This window comes from Pleurodeles waltl, chromosome 12, assembly GCF_031143425.1.
Source record: "Pleurodeles waltl isolate 20211129_DDA chromosome 12, aPleWal1.hap1.20221129, whole genome shotgun sequence".
Taxonomy (NCBI): Eukaryota; Metazoa; Chordata; class Amphibia; order Caudata; family Salamandridae; genus Pleurodeles; species Pleurodeles waltl.
In genome coordinates, this window is record NC_090451.1 from 710873244 (window position 1) to 710889337 (window position 16094).

A 16094-nucleotide genomic window follows, 5' to 3' on the forward strand; every position below is an offset into this window, starting at 1 on the left:
TTATATGGCCCACATCCTCCAAGGTCAATACAGGTCCCACATCCACCAGGAAAATTACAAGGTCCACATCCACCGGGGTCCTTACATGGCGCACATTCACCGGGATCCTTACATGGTCTACATCCACCAGGGTCCTTACATGACCCACATCCACTGGGGTCCTTACATGGCCTGCTCTCATGGGGGGCCTTACATGGCCTGCTCTCACTGGTATTTTACACAGCCTGTTCACTAGGGTCCTTACATGGTCTGCTCTCATGGGGGGGGACTTACACGGTCTGCTCTCTCTGGTTTTTCACAAGGCCTGTCCACTAGGGTCCTTCCATGGCCTGCTCTCACTAGATTTCTAGTATGGCCTGCTCTCACTAGGGCCCTTACATGGCCTGCTCTCACTAGGGCCCTTACACGTCCTGCTCTCACTGGGGTCCTTCGATGGCCTGTTCTTACTAGGGTCCTTACTCAGTCTGTTAACTAGTGTCCTTCCATGGCCTGCTTTCACTAGGGTCCTTCCATTGTCTGCTCTCACTAGGGCCCTTACAAGGCCTGCTCTCACTACGGTCCTTCCATGGTCTGCTCTCTCTAGGGTCGTTCCATGGCCTGCTCTCACTAGGGCCCTTCCATGGTCTGCTCTCACTAGGGCCCTTACAAGGCCTGCTCTCACTAGGGTCCTTACACTGCCTGCTCTCACTGGGGTCCTTCCACGGCCTACTCTCACTGGGGTCATTGCATGGCCTGCTCTCACTAGGGTCCTTCCATGGTCTGCTCTCTCTAGGGTCGTTCCATGGCCTGCTCTCACTAGGGCCCTTCCATGGCCTGCTCTCACTAGGGCCCTTCCATGGTCTGCTCTCACTAGGGCCCTTACAAGGCCTGCTCCCACTAGGGCCCATACAAGGCCTGCTCTCACTAGGGCCCTTCCACGGCCTGCTCTCACTGGGGTCCTTCCACGGCCTGCTCTCACTGGGGTCCTTCCACGGCCTGCTCTCACTGGGGTCATTGCATGGCTTGCTCTCACTAGGGTCCTTGCGTGGCCTGCTCTCACTAGGGTCCTTACAAGGCCTGCTCTCCCTTACATGGCCTGCTCTCATTGAGGTCATTACATGGCCTTCTCTCACAGGGGTCCTTCCATGGCCTGCTCTCACTAGGGTCCTTACCCGGCCTGCTCTCACTAGGGCCCTTACATGGTCGGCCCTCTCTGGGGTCCTTCCATGGCCTGCTCTCACTTGGGTCCTTCCATGGTCTGCCCTCTCTGGGGTCCTTCCATGGTCTGCCCTCTCTGGGGTCCTTCCATGGCCTGCTCTCACTTGGGTCCTTCCATGGCCTGCTCTCACTCGGGTCCTTACATGGCCTGCTCTCACTGAGGTCATTACATGGCCTGCTCTCACTGAGGTCATTACATGGCCTGCTCCCACTGGGGTCCTTCCATTGCCTGCTCTCACTAGGGTCCTTACACGGCCTGCTCTCACTAGTGTCCTTACATGGTCTGCTCTCACTAGTGTCCTTACATGGTCTGCCCTCTCTGGAGTCCTTCCATGGCCTGCTCTCATTAAGGTCCTTCCATGACCTGCTCTCATTAAGGTCCTTCCATGGCCTGCTCTCACTAAGGTCCTTCCATGGCCTGCTCTCACTAGGGTCCTTCCATGGCCTGCTCTCACTGGAGCCATTACACGGCCTGCTCTCACTGGGGTCATTACATAGTCTGCTCTCATGGGGGGCCTTACACGGTCTGCGCTCTCTGGTATTTTACACAGCATGTTCACTAGGTTCCTTACATTGCATGCTGTCACTAGGGTCCTTACACGGCTTGCTCTCACTGGTATTTTACACAGCCTGTTCACTAGGGTCCTTACACGGCCTGCTCTCACTAGGGTCCTTACACGGCCTGCTCTCACTAGGGTCCTTCCATGGCCTGCTCTCACTGGGGTCCCTACATGGCCTGCTCTCACTGGGGTCCTTCCATGGCCTGCTCTCACTAGGGTCCTTACATGGTCTGCTCTCATGGGGGGCCTTACACGGTCTGCTCTCTCTGGTTTTTCACACAGCCTGTTCACTAGGGTCCTTCCATGGCCTGCTCTCACTAGGTTTCTTGTATGGCCTGCTCTCACTAGGGCCCTTACATGGCCTGCTCTCACTGGTATTTTGCACAGCCTGGTTCACTAGGGCCCCTACACGGCCTGCTCTCACTAGGGCCCCTACACGGCCTGCTCTCACTAGGGCCCCTACACGGCCTGCTCTCACTAGGGCCCCTACACGGCCTGCTCTCACTAGGGCCCCTACACGGCCTGCTCTCACTAGGGCCCCTACACGGCCTGCTCTCACTAGGGTCCTTCCATGGTCTTCTCTCACTAGGGTCCTTCCACAGCCTGCTCTCACTAGGGTCTTTCCACGGCCTGCTCTCACTAGGGTCTTTCCACGGCCTGCTCTCACTAGGGTCCTTACACGGCCTGCTCTCACTGGGGTCCTTACATGGCCTGCTATCACTAGGGTCGTTACTCGGCCTGCTCTCACTGGGGTCCTTACACGGCCTGCTCTCACTGGGGTCATTACATGGCCTGCTCTCACTGGAGTCATTACATGGCCTGCTCTCACGGGGGTCATTACATGGCCTGCTCTCACGGGGGTCATTACATGGCCTGCTCTCACGGGGGTCCTTCCATGGCCTGCTCTCACTGGGGTCCGTCCATGGCCTGCTCTCACTGGGGTCCTTCCATGGCCTGCTCTCACTGGGGTCCTTCCATGGCCTGCTCTCACTGGGGTCCTTCCATGGCCTGCTCTCACTAGGGTCCTTACACGGTCTGCCCTCTCTGGGGTCCTTCCATGGCCTGCTCTCACTGGGGTCCTTCCATGGCCTGCTCTCACTGGGGTCCTTCCATGGCTTGCTCTCACTAGGGTCCTTCTATGGCCTGCTCGCCCCAGGGTCCTTCCATGGCCTGCTCTCACTAGGGCCATTCCATGGTCTGCTCTCACTAGGGCCCTTACAAGGCCTGCTCTCACTAGGGCCCTTACAAGGCCTGCTCTCACTAGGGCCCTTACAAGGCCTGCTCTCACCAGGGCCCTTACAAGGCCTGCTCTCACTAGGGCCCTTACATGGCCTGCTCTCACTAGGGTCCTTACACGGCCTGCTCTCACTAGGGTCCTTCCACGGCCTTCTCTCACTTGGGTCCTTCCACGGCCTGCTCTCACTGGGGTCCTTCCACGGCCTGCTCTCACTGGGGTCCTTCCACGGCCTGCTCTCACTGGGGTCCTTCCACAGCCTGCACTTACTGGGGTCCTTACACGGCCTGCTCACACTGGGGTCATTGCACGGCCTGCTCTCACTAGGGTCCTTACGTGGCCTGCTCTCACTAGGGTCCTTACGTGGCCTGTTCTCACTAGGGTCCTTACGTGGCCTGTTCTCACTGGGGTCCTTACAAGGCCTGCTCTCACCGGGGTCCTTACAAGGCCTGCTCTCACCGGGGTCCTTACATGGCCTCCTCTCACTAGGGTCCTTACATGGTCTGCTCTCATGGGGGGCCTTACACGGTCTGCTCTCTCTGGTTTTTCACACGGCCTGTTCACTAGGGTCCTTCCCTGGCCTGCTCTCACTAGGGTTCTTGTATGGGCTGCTCTCACTAGGGCCCTTACATGGCCTGCTCTCACTGGTATTTTACACAGCCTGGTTCACTAGGGCCATTACACAGCCTGCTCTCACTAGGGCCCCTACACGGCCTGCTCTCACTGGGGTCCTTCGATGGCCTGTTCTCACTAGGGTCCTTCCATGGTCTGCTCTCACTAGGGTCCTTCCATGGTCTGCTCTCACTAGGGTCTTTCCATGCCCTGCTCTCACTAGGGTCTTTCCACGGCCTGCTCTCACTAGGGTCTTTCCACGGCCTGCTCTCACTAGGGTCCTTACACGGCCTGCTCTCACTGGGGTCCTTACACGGCCTGCTCTCACTAGGGTCCTTACTCTGCCTGCTCTCACTAGGGTCCTTACTCTGCCTGCTCTCACTAGGGTCCTTACTCTGCCTGCTCTCACTGGGGTCCTTACACGGCCTGCTCTCACTGGGGTCCTTACACGGCCTGCTCTCACTGGGGTCTTCCATGGTCTGCTCTCACTGGGGTCCTTCCATGGTCTTCTCTCACTAGGGTCCTTCCATGGTCTGCTGTCACTAGGGTCCTTCCATGGCCTGCTCTCTCTGGGGTCCTTCCATGGCCTGCTCTCACTGGGGTCCTCCCATGGCCTGCTCTCACTAAGGTCCTTACACAGCCTGTTCACTAGGGAATTTCCATGGCCTGCTCGCACTAGGGTCCTTCCATGGCCTGCTCGCCCCAGGGTCCTTCCATGGCCTGCTCTCACTAGGGCCATTCCATGGTCTGCTCTCACTAGGGCCCTTACAAGGCCTGCACTCACTAGGGTCCTTACACGGCCTGCTCTCACTAGGGTCCTTCCACGGCCTGCTCTCACTAGGGTCCTTCCACGGCCTGCTCTCACTAGGGTCCTTCCACGGCCTGCTCTCACTGGGGTCCTTCCACGGCCTGCTCTCACTGGGGTCATTGCACGGCCTGCTCTCACTAGGGCCCTTATGTAGCCTGTTCTCGCTAGGGCCCATACGTGGCCTGTTCTCACTAGGGCCCTTACGTGGCCTGCTCTCACTAGGGTCCTTATGTGGCCTGCTCTCACTGGGGTCCTTACAAGGCCTGCTCTCACCGGGGTCCTTACATGGCCTCCTCTCACTAGGGTCCTTACATGGTCTGCTCTCATGGGGGGCCTTACACGGTCTGCTCTCTCTGGTTTTTCACACGGCCTGTTCACTAGGGTCCTTCCATGGCCTGCTCTCACTAGGGTTCTTGTATGGCCTGCTCTCACTAGGGCCCTTACATGGCCTGCTCTCACTGGTATTTTACACAGCCTGGTTCACTAGGGCCATTACACGGCCTGCTCTCACTAGGGCCCCTACACGGCCTGCTCTCACTGGGGTCCTTCGATGGCCTGTTCTCACTAGGGTCCTTCCATGGTCTGCTCTCACTAGGGTCCTTCCATGGTCTGCTCTCAGTAGGGTCCTTCCATGGCCTGCTCTCACTGGGGTCCTCCCATGGCCTGCTCTCACTAAGGCAGAGGTCTTCAAACTGGGGGGCGGGCCCCCCTAGGAGGGCCTGAAGTGATCCCAGGGGGGGCCCCCAGACTCTGGCCAAAATAAATATTATACAGGTAACAGGCCTCTGTTTTAAGCAGAAGCATGTTATTGCAGTTTTAAAACGGTAACAGTACTTAACTGCAATGTTTGAATAGGTTTAGAGATATTTAAACACTGCCATGTTTATAAAATAATTGTGAACAATTCTGAGGGGGGCCCAATTATTTTTATTTTTCAACTGGGGGGGCGCGGCATTAAAAGGTTTGGAGACCTCTGCACTAAGGTCCTTACACAGCCTGTTCACTAGGGAATTTCCATGGCCTGCTCGCACTAGGGTCCTTCCATGGCCTGCTCGCCCCAGGGTCCTTCCATGGCCTGCTCTCACTAGGGCCATTCCATGGTCTGCTCTCACTAGGGCCCTTACAAGGCCTGCACTCACTAGGGTCCTTCCACGGCCTGCTCTCACTAGGGTCCTTCCACGGCCTGCTCTCACTAGGGTCCTTCCACTGCCTGCTCTCACTGGGGTCCTTCCACGGCCTGCTCTCACTGGGGTCCTTCCACGGCCTGCTCTCACTGGGGTCCTTCCACGGCCTGCTCTCACTGGGGTCCTTCCACAGCCTGCTCTCACTGGGGTCATTGCACGGCCTGCTCTCACTAGGGTCCTTACGTGGCCTGTTCTCACTAGGGCCCTTACGTGGCCTGCTCTCACTAGGGTCCTTACGTGGCCTGCTCTCACTAGGGTCCTTACGTGGCCTGCTCTCAATGGGGTCCTTAGAAGGCCTGCTCTCACCGGGGTCCTTACATGGCCTCCTCTCACTAGGGTCCTTACATGGTCTGCTCTCATGGGGGGCCTTACACGGTCTGCTCTCTCTGGTTTTTCACACGGCCTGTTCACTAGGGTCCTTCCATGGCCTGCTCTCACTAGGGTTCTTGTATGGCCTGCTCTCACTAGGGCCCTTACATGGCCTGCTCTCACTGGTATTTTACACAGCCTGGTTCACTAGGGCCATTACACGGCCTGCTCTCACTAGGGCCCCTACACGGCCCGCTCTCACTGGGGTCCTTTGATGGCCTGTTCTCACTAGGGTCCTTCCATGGTCTGCTCTCACTAGGGTCCTTCCATGGCCTGCTCTCACTAGGGTCTTTCCATGGCCTGCTCTCACTAGGGTCTTTCCACGGCCTGCTCTCACTAGGGTCCTTACACGGCCTGCTCTCACTGGGGTCCTTACACGGCCTGCTCTCACTGGGGTCCTTACACGGCCTGCTCCCACTGGGGTCCTTACACGGCCTGCTCTCACTGGGGTCATTACATGGCCTGCTATCACGGGGGTCCTTACATGGCCTGTTCTCACTGGGGTCACTATATTGCCTGCTCTCACTGGAGTTCTTCCATGGCCTGCTCTCACTAGGGTCCCTACATGGTCTGCTCTCACTAGGGTCCTTACATGGCCTCCTCTCTCTAGGGTCCTTCCATGGCCTCCTCTCTAGGGTCCTTCCATGGCCTGCTCTCACTAGGGTCCTTCCATGGCCTGCTCTCACTGGGGTCCTTCCATGGCCTGCTCTCACTAGGGTCCTTCCATGGCCTGCTCTCACTAGGGTCCTTCCATGGCCTGCTCTTACTGGGGTCATTACATGGCCTGCTCTCACTGAGGTCATTACATGGCCTGCTCTCACTGAGGTCATTACATGGCCTGCTCTCACTGGGGTCCTTCCATGGCCTGCTCTCACTAGGGTCCTTACATGGCCTGCTCTCACTAGTGTCCTTACATGGTCTGCCCTCTCTGGGGTCCTTCCATGGCCTTCTCTCACTAGGGTCCTTCCATGGCCTGCTCTCACTAGGGTCCTTACACGGCCTGCTCTCACTAGGGTCCTTACACGGTCTGCCCTCTCTGGGGTCCTTCCATGGCCTGCTCTCACTGGGGTCCTTCCATGGCCTGCTCTCACTGGGGTCCTTACACGGCCTGCTCTCACTGGGGTCCTTACACGGCCTGCTCTCACTGGGGTCCTTACACGGCCTGCTCTCACTAGGGTCCTTACACGGTCTGCCCTCTCTGGGGTCCTTCCATGGCCTGCTCTCACTGGGGTCCTTCCATGGCCTGCTCTCACTGGGGTCCTTCCATGGCTTGCTCTCACTAGGGTCCTTCCATGGCCTGCTCTCACTGGGGTCTTTCCATGGCCTGCTCTTACTGGGGTCATTACATGGACTGCTCTCACTGGGGTCATTACATGGACTGCTCTCACTGGGGTCATTACATGGACTGCTCTCACTGGGGTCATTACATGGCCTGCTCTCACTGGGGTCCTTCCATGGCCTGCTCTCACTAGGGTCCTTACGTGGCCTGCTCTCACTAGTGTCCTTACATGGTCTGCCCTCTCGGGTCCTTCCATTGCCTGCTCTCAGTAGGGTCCTTCCATGGCCTGCTCTCACTAGGGTCCTTCCATGGCCTGCTCTCAATAGGGCCCTTACACAGCCTGTTCACTAGGGTCCTTCCATGGCCTGCTCTCACTGGGGCCCTTACACGGCCTGCTCTCACTGGGGTCATTACATGTTCTGCTCTCATGGGGGGCCGTACACGGTCTGCGCTCTCTGGTATTTTACACAGCATGTTCACTAGGTTCCTTACATGGCATGCTGTCACTAGGGTCCTTACACAGCCAGCTCTCACTGGTATTTTACACAGCCTGTTCACTAGGGTCCTTACACGGCCTGCTCTCACTAGGGTCCTTCCATGGTCTGCTCTCACTGGGGTCCCTACATGGTCTGCTCCCACTGGGGTCCCTACATGGCCTGCTCTCACTGGGGTCCTTCCATGGCCTGCTCTCTCTGGGGTCCTTCCATGGCCTGCTCTCACTAGGGCCCTTACATGGCCAGCTCTCACTGGTATTTTACACAGCCTGTTCACTAAGGTCCTTACATGGTCTGCTCTCATGGGGGGCCTTACATGGCCTGCTCTCTCTGGTATTTTACACAGCTTGTTCACTAGGGTCCTTACATGGTCTGCTTTCATGGGGGGCCTTACACGGCCTGCTCTCTCTGGTATTTTACACAGCCTGTTCACTAGGGTCCTTCCATGGCCTGCTCTCTCTGGGGTCCTTCCATGGCCTCCTCTCACTAGGGCCCTTACACGGCCTGCTCACTTGAGGTCATTGCATGACTCGCTGCCCCTCAGATCTTTGCAAGGCTCCCTCTAACTGGGGTTCTTGGTGGTGACAGCCTGGGATCCTGGCCCAGGCCCAGTGCCCACCACTGCAGCACCTCTCTGCCTGGACGCCCAGCTCTTTGTTGTCGTGGACTGGCAAGTGTTTCAGTCTGCAAAAGAAACCAGGGGTTTGCAAAGATGTTTTTTACCACTGAAGTCTGTAATGGGCCCTTTCTTGGGTTGCACAGTTTTCCGGGTTACCTTCGGATGAGCAACGGTTTTTTAATGTGTAAATGAGTGTCATTCAATTTTAACCCCTCCAACTGGAAAGTCCTTCTCAAGTCTTTATATGTTGTTTTTTATGTTTAATTCCACTTCTAGGCACTCTGGCGCAGGCCTCTGGTCCCTGTAGTTTGAGAGAGGGTTCAGAGTTGGTAAAGTACCCTTCTGGTCCAGGTGACGCTGTGGCCCTTGGGGGGTCATATGGTGGAAAAGGTGGCTGTGGACAGGTGAGAGGAGGCGGAAGAGAAGAGAGGGAGTGAAACATGGGCAGATGAAGGGAGGTGGAGCTGGGAGTTCACTGAGATAGCCTTCAACGGAAATGTCCTCATGCTTTGTACTTCAAAGGGAGACACTTCTGCTGTTCACCAGTGTTACAATTAACACGAGACCACTCAATTCACCATCATGCACCTTTCTGTGCCCTCTAATTTAGCGCCTAGAGGCGCTTACTCTTTCAAATGTGTGCTTGGCAGGGTCGTCTTACTAAACAACAGGACTGATTTGTATGTAATTTCACGTACAAATTCTGCTTCCAATGTAACATAAAACCCTCTGATATTTTCAATTAAACTATAACATGTTGTGTGAAGTCAGGTGCCAGGGTCGAGGCGCTTCCCAGTGTTAGTTCTTGGCTCCTGTCTCCTCTTACGCTGGAGTCTGGCTCCCTCTGGTGGCCAGACCTAGCGCAGCAGCGGGCAATGCAGCAATGAGTGCTGATCTCTTCTCTTGTGGTTTGCTTTCATTTTTTCACCCTGTGTTGCATATAAAAGTAACTAAAGTCTGTGCATTGATTTGCAATTTAGGAATCAACCTCAGCACAAAAAAGACACGTGCTGCGAAAATGCCAACCAGGGGGCCCTCCAAGTCAAAGTCGCCAAATGCCCCCTGAGGTTTGTGACCCCTCTAGCCAGCCCTTGTGCAGGAATGCTCCCTGTAGGGTAATCGGGTGTGTACCCTGCCCAGTGCCCGGATCCTATGTGAAAACGGTATCCTTGCTTCTTGTCAGGCTTAGCTGGCGTTCTCAGACTCCCCGGCCTGTGCCTGCGAGTGCACGCTCCAGGGTGTGACCTGTAGAAGTGCACAGATGTACCCTGTAGCGAGTGCACGCTCCAGAGTGTGACCTGTAGAAGTGCACAGATGTGCCCATGTAGTAAGCGCAGGCTCCAGAGTGTGACCTGTAGAAGTGCACAGTGCACAGATGTACCCGGTAGCGAGTGCACGCTCCAGAGTGTGACCTGTAGAAGTGCACAGATGTACCCTGTAGCGAGTGCACGATCCAGAGTGTGACCTGTAGAAGTGCACAGATGTGCCCATGTAGTAAGCGCAGGCTCCAGAGTGTGACCTGTAGAAGTGCACAGTGCACATTTGTACCCGGTAGCGAGTGCACGCTCCAGAGTGTGACCTGTAGACGTGCACAGATGTACCCTGTAGCGAGTGCACGCTCCAGAGTGTGACCTGTAGAAGTGCACAGATGTGCCCATGTAGTAAGCGCAGGCTCCAGAGTGTGACCTGTAGAAGTGCACAGTGCACAGATGTACCCGGTAGCGAGTGCACGCTCCAGAGTGTGACCTGTAGACGTGCACAGATGTACCCTGTAGCGAGTGCACGCTCCAGAGTGTGACCTGTAGAAGTGCACAGATGTACCCTGTAGCGAGTGCACGCTCCAGAGTGTGACCTGTAGACGTGCACAGATGTACCCTGTAGCGAGTGCACGCTCCAGAGTGTGACCTGTAGAAGTGCACAGATGTGCCCATGTAGTAAGTGCAGGCTCCGGAGTGTGACCTGTAGAAGTGCACAGTGCACAGATGTACCCGGTAGCGAGTGCACGCTCCAGAGTGTGACCTGTAGACGTGCACAGATGTACCCTGTAGCGAGTGCACGCTCCAGAGTGTGACCTGTAGAAGTGCACAGATGTGCCCCTGTAGTAAGCTCAGGCTCCAGAGTGTGACCTGTAGACGTGCACAGATGTACCCTGTAGCGAGTCCACGCTCCACAGTGTGACCTGTAGAAGTGTGCAGGCTCCAGGGTGTGACCTGTAGAAGTGCACAGATGTACCCTGTAGCGAGCGCAGGCACCGGAGTGTGACCTGTAGAAGTGCACAGATGTACCCTGTAACAGCCATACTGCCCTTGTCCCGCCTGTGGTGAGAGTGTTGTGAGTTTTTGTGGTCATTAGTGTGACCAGACCTTTTCTCTGTGTCGATGGGAGGGCTGACTACTGACCCCTCTTGTGTAAAGTTCTGCTGTTTTGTGAACCCCGGGTCCTTGTGCAGGCATTTCGTGTGTATGTGGTGTGTGGGTGTGTCATATGCGCAGTGAATGTGTGTTACATGTGTGCTGGTAGCAGTCTACGTGTGTGAGAGTATGAGTACCGGGGCCATTGTGCCCCTGGTTTAGCAGCACAACAGAGAGGGGGCCCCGCTTCCCCGATAGTGGGCGTGTACTGACTGCATTCCGTCCCCTGGAGAGAGGGGAGGCAGGCCCTCAAGTGAAGGATTGTGCAGACAGGGCGACCCTGAGAAATTCAAAGAGGGCCCTGTTAGCAAAGAGCTGCTGACCCACTCCCTCAAGACTGCCCTTTGCTGGATGCGAGGGGTGGCCCTGTACTCTCTGCTGGTCCAGGGGGGGCGTTCCTATCCGGCCCTGTCCCTGATCACTGCTTCCTTAAGGTCGGGGACAACCAGTCCAGAGATCTTGTATTTCATTGTGCCCTTGTTTTGGAAAAATCATGCTTCCCACCAGCACCGTTGCCACCTGCTGGGAGAGCCCTCCACTTACACAAGGTTGTAGCTGGCTGAGAAAAGCCAGAAAACAACATTTCAAAGAGAATAAACCCAAACCGGTTCTTAAAGCTTAGACAGCGAGTCCACATCGCGTGTGTGCAGAGTTGTGTATAGAAGTGGGATCCAAACCACCTACTGTGTTCCAGTTCCAGGATACTCCTGACCAGGGTGGAGATTGCTCCAGAGAGTGCTCCGAGGACCGCTGTGTGATCAGGGCTGGTGCTCGCATCACTCCTGGTCTCTCCGAGGTGAGGGGGGACCACCTGGGGTCTGCGCTTCCTGCTGGAGCAGCTGAGGGTCTTCCCAGGGTTTGGAAGCCTGCCTGCCTCCTGAGAGGGCAGGACACGCCCTGGCCCTGCAGCAGGAGAGATGTCCAGGAGGAGATGTCCGGCACATTCCCAGCCCGGGGAACGATGAAAGAAAGGTGGTGACTACGAGGGAGCAAAGAAGGGAGCAGACATGTGGAGCAGTTCTTCCCGGGAACTCCATCAAGACGTCCAACTTGTGGCAAGCATCATGTCTGATCTGCACTTCACGCAACCTAAACTGCAGTGACAGACGGCACGTCACCACGGGGCCTCAAGCTGCGCCTGGACTGACTTCGGGCAAAGATCTGCAAAACAAATTGAATCATTTTTGCTTAGTGTATCTAAACCGGTGAACACAAATTGAACTATTGTACGCATCAAGGCGTTGGAGTGTTTTAGTGACCTGCACTTGAGCCAAATCAGTGCCTTGTCCGGGGAACACACCAGGGATGATGTACACGGGGTAACTCTGTTTGCAGTGTGAGGGTGCGAAAGAGTGTACCCCTCAATCATGATCGCAAACAAGATTGTAACCACGTGTCTGAAATCAGGGAATCTTCCTGTGTAGTATTGTATCACAGTTTGTCATTAAAGGTCTTTCTTTTAACTAAATGACACACCTTGCGATGGACACTGTTGCTGTCTCTGTTGGTTGACTGCTGAGCTCTTCTCCCCCCACACTCCCTCTCTGAGAAGCCTTTGACTGCTCGGCAACCTGAGAGCCAGGTGTGGAAAGGATGTACGTGGCCCAGCCTGGCCATATTAGGGCAGACCCCAGGCCACCAGTGGCAAGCCTTCTTAGCCAGCACAGTTGGGGTCCACTAGCCCCCCGCCCCCCCAAATGAATGTCTGGCAATTTTCGGCAAGTGGTGTACACTTTGAAATGTTCATTTGTAATTGCCATCAACAAAATAAGTTCATCTTGAAACAGGGTCTGAAAAGAGACAATTATGCTTTCCATTCCTGGTCTTGTAGTTATTTAAACCCCAGCCTTCAGTAACCTGTTGGGCTTTGCACCTGCCGTGGGGGCACCAGTGACGGATGTTCTCGTTCGATGATGTTTTCAGAGGAGGGGTTGTGAAGCGTTCACATGACACTTCTCAGTGGCACGTGACCTGATACCTCGAGGGTGTAAGGATCTTGGAGAAGGTGGCTTGCTCTGCATCCCATCACTTACAAGCACTTTCAGGTTTGGGAGAAAGGGTCTAGGATACAGCAGGAGACGACTTCTTTATCTGATGAGAGCAGATATGTCGTCCATGCTTGGCAGAATGTATTCTTCTGGTCAGAGATGGAGAGGAAGTTGATGCCTAGAGGAAGAGACTCATGGACCCTGTCCTCCCATGACTTTTTGTCATTTGCCGGACAGACACCGAGTGGGTAGGGGAAGCTTGAGGTGAAGATCCTCATGAGGTGGCGAGGTAGGGCATCTATGGCTACGAGTTGATGGTGCAGGATATCTTGACCTGATTTTTCTCACACTGGAGGCACTGGTACTTGAGCTTGAAAATGGATAAATGTGCAAACTGGAAGTTATCAGGTTAGCAACCTATGCCATTATATATGGTGCACTGTCCAAGTAGAATGCAGTTCCGCACGGACATGAGAATGTCATAGAATATGAATGTGCAAAATTGTGCACATAGTTGCACAGATGTTAGAGACAAAAACCAGGATGTAAGCTGTCTACATTTGGGCGTGATCTCCTCTGCTGACCCCCTGCTGGAGAGGCTGCTCCCACTTCTCTGTCCTCACATGGGCAAATCACTTTAGATGTTGTTAAACACATTGGGGGTTATTCTAACTTTGGAGGAGTGTTAATCCGTCCCAAAAGTGACGGTAAAGTGACGGATATACCACCAGCCGTATTACGAGTTCCATAGGATATAATGGACTCGTAATACGGCTGGTGGTAAATCCGTCACTTTTCCGTCACTTTTGGGACGGATTAACACCTTCTCCAAAGTTAGAATAACCCCCATTGTCTTTGCTACAAGCTGTGTAGGTTGACTGGTGTCACTATTCATGTCATACAGGATGTACATCGTAGGGCAAACCATACATCAGTATGCAGACTTTGTGTCGTGTTGTTCCTGCCGACTGACATTTCACTACCTGCACTGCAGTGCCTAATTAAACAGTTCTGAAGTTGTAGGCTGGGAAATGTCCATCAACAGGTTGGGAAAGGGGATGGGTGTCGGAAGTGAATTGGTGTTTACAATGCAGTGAAATTTCAGTAAATCCATCTGTGTACAGATAACGTTTTGCAATGTGGCTTCGCCGTGCAACAGGGCAACCGAGCTAGGGCTCTTCAGCCTGTGCTTCATGAAAAGCCCGCCATCGAAGGAGTAGTCCCCGTGTGGATCAATCATCTTATGGTATGTGTATTTGTAAAGAGCACTATCGCCCGCAAGAGTATCCTGGCGCTGAGCAGGTGTGTGTGCTTCGCACTGCCTAGGGTAGGGTGGTTAATCCCCTGTGAGGGTACCCTAGCTCCCTGCAGGTGTGTGTGCCTCGCACTGCCTAGGGTAGGGTGGTTAATCACCCGTGAGGGTATCCTAGCTCCCTGCAGGTGTGTGTGCCTGGCCCTGCCTAGGGCAGGGTGGTTAATAGAAAGGTCAGGTCTTCAGCTTCGTGCAAAATTCAAGAAGAGAGTGTAGGAAAGTACCATCTTGCCTGGCATGTTACCCCCATATTTCACTGTATATATGTTGTTTTAGTTGTATGTGTCACTGGGACCCTGCCAGCCAGGGCCCCAGTGCTCATAAGTGTGCCCTGTATGTGTTCCCTGTGTGATGACTAACTGTCTCACTGAGGCTCTGCTAACCAGAACCTCAGTGGTTATGCTCTCTCTTTGCTTTCCAAATTGTCACTAACAGGCTAGTGACCAATTTCACCAATTCACATTGGCATACTGGAACACCCTTATAATCCCCTATTATATGGCACTGAGGTACCCAGGGTATTGGGGTTCCAGGAGATCCCTATGGGCTGCAGCATTTCTTTTGCCACCCATAGGGAGCTCTGACAATTCTTACACAGGCCAGCCACTGCAGCCTGAGTGAAATAACGTCCACGTTATTTCACAGCCATTTTACACTGCACTTAAGTAACTTATAAGTCACCTATATGTCTAACCTTTACCTGGTAAAGGTTGGGTGCTAAGTTACTTAGTGTGAGGGCACCCTGGCACTAGCCAAGGTGCCCCCACATTGTTCAGGGCCAATTCCCTGAACTTTGTGAGTGCGGGGACACCATTACACGCGTGCACTACATATAGGTCAATACCTATATGTAGCTTCACAATGGTAACTCCGAATATGGCCATGTAACATGTCTAAGATCATGGAATTGTCACCCCAATGCCATCCTGTCATTGGGGAGACAATTCCATGATCCCCCGGGTCTCTAGCACAGACCCGGGTACTGCCAAACTACCTTTCCCGGGGTTTCACTGCAGCTGCTGCTGCTGCCAACCCCTCAGACAGGTTTCTGCCTCCTGGGGTCCAGCCAGGCTTGGCCCAGGAAGGCAGAACAAAGGACTTCCTCAGAGAGAGGGTGTTACACCCTCTCCCTTTGGAAAAAGGTGTCAGGGCTGGGGAGGAGTAGCCTCCCCCAGCCTCTGGAAATGCTTTGATGGGCACAGATGGTGCCCATCTCTGCATAAGCCAGTCTACACCGGTTCAGGGATCCCCCAGCCCTGCTCTGGCGCGAAACTGGACAAAGGAAAGGGGAGTGACCACCCTCCTGACCTGCACCTCCCAGGGGAGGTGCCCAGAGCTCCTTCAGTGTGCTCCAGACCTCTGCCATCTTGGAAACAGAGGTGCTGCTGGCACACTGGACTGCTCTGAGTGGCTAGTGCCAGCAGGTGACGTCAGAGACTCCTCCTGATAGGCTCTTACCTGTGTTGCTAGCCTATCCTCCTTCCTAAGTAGCCAAACCTCCTTTTCTGGCTATTTAGGGTCTCTGCTTTGGGGAATTCTTTAGATAATGAATGCAAGAGCTCATCAGAGTTCCTCTGCATCTCTCTCTTCACCTTCTGCCAAGGAATAGACCGCTGACTGCTCAGGACTCCTGCAAAACCGCAACAAAGTAGCAACCTTGTATCGCTGATCCTGCCGCCTTCTCGACTGTTTTCCTGGTGGTGCATGCTGTGGGGGTAGTCTGCCTCCTCTCTGCACTAGAAGCTCCGAAGAAATCTCCCGTGGGTCGATGGAATCTTCCCCCTGCAACCGCAGGCAACAAAAGACTGCATCACCGGTCCTCTGGGTCCCCTCTCAGCACGGCGAGCGTGGTCCCTGGAACTCAGCAACTCTGCCCAAGTGACTCCCACAGTCCAGTGACTCTTCAGTCCAGGTCTGGTGGAGGTAAGTCCTTGCCTCCCCACGCTAGACTGCATTGCTGGGTACCGCTTGATTTGCAGCTGCTCCGGCTCCTGTGCACTCTTCCAGGATTTCCTTTGTGCACAGCC

The 16094-nt window shown here is 54.7% G+C and overlaps 1 protein-coding gene across 1 annotated transcript in view; it reads left to right on the forward strand.

Annotated features, from left to right (window-relative positions):
- RCAN3 (RCAN family member 3) overlaps positions 1-16094 on the forward strand; it is a 59317-nt gene that overhangs the window by 17990 nt on the left and 25233 nt on the right. The gene's annotated exons all lie outside the window — the stretch shown is intronic.